General features: G+C 49.0%; 1 protein-coding gene across 3 annotated transcripts in view; it reads right to left on the bottom strand.

The window, feature by feature from the left end:
- The window catches only part of Kdm4c (lysine demethylase 4C), a 169,069-nt gene extending 167,400 nt beyond the window's left edge, over nt 1–1,669 (bottom strand). Inside the window, exon 1 of one of the 3 annotated variants that reach the window (XR_003377397.1) lies at nt 1,472–1,615. The gene's annotated coding sequence lies outside the window, so the exon portion shown is untranslated. Of the gene's footprint in view, nt 1–1,143; nt 1,440–1,471 lie in introns of those variants that run through there. The other 2 variants (XM_005352661.3, XM_026782063.1) reach the window with 2 other exon arrangements.
- Between the last annotated feature and the right edge of the window lie 1,924 nt (nt 1,670–3,593).

Here is a 3,593-nt window from a genome sequence, read left to right as displayed (position 1 = left end):
AGTTCCAGGACAGGCTCCAAAGCCACAGAGAAACCCTGTCTCGAAAAACCAAAAAAAAATAAAATAAAATAAAATAAAATAAAATGGGAAGGGCCTAAAATTTCTGAACAACGTGGCAATACATAACAAAACAAGGTATGGAAGGTTACTAGGTCAACAAGCTTCAGGAAAACTTGAGTAAAACCACACTACTTAGTTATAAAAAAAAGAAAAGTCGGACTTTTTTGTCTTTTCTTTTTCTCCAGTCTTAGAAATTGAACCTAAGGTCTTCGAATACTAAGCATTCACCCTATCATTTGAACCTGGGACCGTAAATTTTTTAGAGAGTAAATAGTCAGTAGCAGTGCAGAAATGTGAATGTGAACACCAAGAATCCCTGCACTGGAGAGACAGAGGCAGGTAGATCTTCTTGAGCTCCAGGCCAGGTACCATGAATTCAGGTCGGAAAGGACTACTGTAAGTAAGACCCTGACTCCAAAGGCAAAAAAATAGATTTTTTTTTTCAGCCACTAATTTTTAAGCACCACGCTCTCAATTAGCATATTAATAACGTTGCCATAGAAACCGTGGCTTCCCCCCCCCCTCCTTAACTGCAAAATTCAAGTGGGTGAAATAGGGCAAAGATTGGTGCCAACCTAAGCAGACCGAGCCTATCAGAAGCTTCTCCCGGGAACGGACCGCAAGTCTAACTCAAGCTTTCTAAGCAGTGCTGGATAAATTACCAAGTGTGAATGACTGTATTGAGTGAGGAGAAAAAAAAAGTTTGCCAAGTCTTCTTTGGGAACACCTAAGCAAAGGCCGTGCGAGCGAGGCTGCTGGGCTCCGGCACACCGACGGCAGCCTCCTGGGTTCACGACGAAAGCAGCCAAACTGAGCGTAGCTGCTCCCACTGCTGAGCTGAGAGAACAGCAGGTTCCAGCCCGGGCTAGCCCGCCTGCCTTCCCCGAGCCATTCCCACCGCACACCACGTCCTCTGCCTGGCAGTTCACACGCCACATCGTACCGCATCTATTAAGCACCCACTGTTTACCCCGCATCCTGGCTCCTCCAGGAACTGCAAAAGAAATGGTCTCAAGAAGGAGGCCAGAAAAACGCATAAGGTCATCAGGGCCAGGCACAAACCCGAGTGTGGGGGGGGGCTACCTGCTACCTCGCGGGTCCGAGCAGAGCGACCCACGGGAGGCCCGGAGGGGCCCAGGCCAGGCCTGCCCGGCGTCGGCCGCAGACGAGTCGGTCGGCGCTGCAGACGACCCAGTCGCGGCAGTCCGAAGCAGCGCCGCCTCGGTTCGGCTCCCGGGAGGCCGGCGAGCGAGTTCCCGAACCCGGGGGCCCAGAAGGGGCTGTCACGGCCGCCTCCTCCCTCCCAGCTGACGGCAGTGCACGGCGGAGCGCCCAGGCCTGTGCCGCTGCCCTGCCGAGGCCGGCCGAGGCCGCCACTCTTTCCGCTCCGGGCGGAGCGAGAAGCGGTTACCTGCGCCGCGGGCGGAGGCCCGGACACCACCCGGCAGAAGAGAGGAAAGTGCAGCCTCCCCCGAGGCTTTTGGGATCTTTGGAAGACTTGTTCCGCACTGGGTGACAGCTGTTCGCTGCGCACGCGCACGGGGCGCCACCGCGGAATCCCTCCGCCGCTCCCCGCCCTGCCGACTCCGGGGTGGGCAGGAGGCCGTGCCCGACGCGCAAGCCGCACAGCCCGGCTTCCCCTGCGAGTGCTGCACTCGCCCTCACGTGACCGCTGGGCCGGGCGCTCTCGGGGTCACGTGGGCTTCTAAACTGTTTAAAGGTACCCAGTACCTTTGAGCTGAGACTTCCGCTCCCTGCTTAGCCTAAGGTTTCTGCCGAGTATTTCCTGCTCCTTGGGGACAGGCTCCTCTTCTTCCTCAAAGGAGAAAAACACTGGAAAAGCAGAAGGAGCAGGTGCACAGATCTTCCCCGGAGCACTGCCTGCCTAGACTCTGCACACAGGTCTATGGCAACCGTCGGCAAAAGGACGACTGACCGACTTTTATACAGAGAAACTGTTTCAAAAAGACAAAAAAAAAAAAGATTTGTCAAAGCGAGCTGGATCTTGTGGCGACAAGTCTTTGTAGTACCAGCACTTCTCCTTTGGATCGCTGTGAGTTCAAGGCCACACTTGCTATAGCTCAGCTGGAGCTACTTAGTTAGAGCCTGTCGTAAAAAGAAATAAAGTAGCAGATCTAGGTTAAAAACAAAAAGAAATAAAGTAGCAGATCTAGGCTAAAAGCAATTGAAGAGATATGACAGATCTTGGGCTTTTTAAAAAAAAAAGGAAAGGAAGAAAATTCAACTTTAAAGTGCCTTGCAGGAATGCGTGCGTGTGTGTGTGGTGTGTGTCTGTGAAGAAAAAAATGACATGATGTTTTAATTAATTTTTTTCATTTGTTTTACAACCACACCCGCAGTTTCTCCTCCCTCTTCCCTTCTGTTCTCTACCCCGGATTTTTTCTCTTAATCTAAATAGAATGTGTATGGCCAGTCGGGAAGTAAGCAAAGGGAAAAGGGACTAAAGAGAGCTGTATGCTAGGTTAGACTGGAAGCCTGATACCGTAGAATAAAAAGCCTGGCGACCTGACCTCCAAATCCCTCAGACTTGTGGAAACATAATGCTGCACAGCATTTGTTCAACATCGCAAATTAAATTCTCCAATTTTTAACTAGAATTTTCCACTTTTTTTTTCCTGAATTCACTTGGCATTTTTTTCTCTTTTTTAATTTAAATTGTTTTCATATTGCATACCAACCCCAGTTCTCCCTCCCTCCCCTTCTCCCGCCCCCCACCTCCCCCATCCCATCCCCCATCCACTCCTCAGAGGGGTGAGGCTTCCCTTGGGGAGTCAAGAAGGCTGGCATATCATCACTTAGCATTTTTCAAAATAGTGTACAAAGGCCCCAAGTTACAACTTAAAGAAAGGAGAAACTAATACTAACAACACTGTCTCTCTTTTTTAGGAACAGTGTTTCTTTTTTGAAACAGAATGTTTCTATGTAGCAGTGATAGCTAACTTTGTTTGTCAACTTGACCACACCTCACACCAACCCAAGCAGCTGGCAAACTTGTAAGGAATTTTTCTTCCTTGGATCATTTGAAGTGGGGGAACCGGTTCAAATCTGGTCAGTCCATATAAAGGAAAAAGAAACCTGTTGCTTTTTTGCCTGCTTGCCTTCTTGCTGATTAGACCATCTATCCTGCTACTGAGGCATTAGAACACACTTATTCAGGATTTCCACAAAGCCTGAAGACCAGCTGACATGCCCAGCTTTATGTACTCTCAATTACCAGATTCTTGGTTCAGAAGACTAGCCTGGAAGTCACTTTAATAAAGAGCACACACATTCATTCATTCATTCATTCATTCATTCATTCATTCTGTCAGTTCGGTTCCTTTAGAGAATCGCGAATAATACAGTCAGCCATGTTGGCTTTGAACTCAAGGTGAGCCTCTTGCATCAATCTCCCAGGTACTAGGTATACAGTTGTGAGCCACAGGTCTAGGAACTCTCAATTCTTAAAATGTTCTTTTGCCTGTAAATTAATCCTGTCACTGAACTTGTGAGTCACAGACTGTTCTGAAACC

This window comes from Microtus ochrogaster, chromosome 10 (assembly GCF_000317375.1).
Source record: "Microtus ochrogaster isolate Prairie Vole_2 chromosome 10, MicOch1.0, whole genome shotgun sequence".
Classification (NCBI taxonomy): Eukaryota; Metazoa; Chordata; class Mammalia; order Rodentia; family Cricetidae; genus Microtus; species Microtus ochrogaster.
This window is presented reverse-complemented; position numbering and strand designations above follow the sequence as displayed.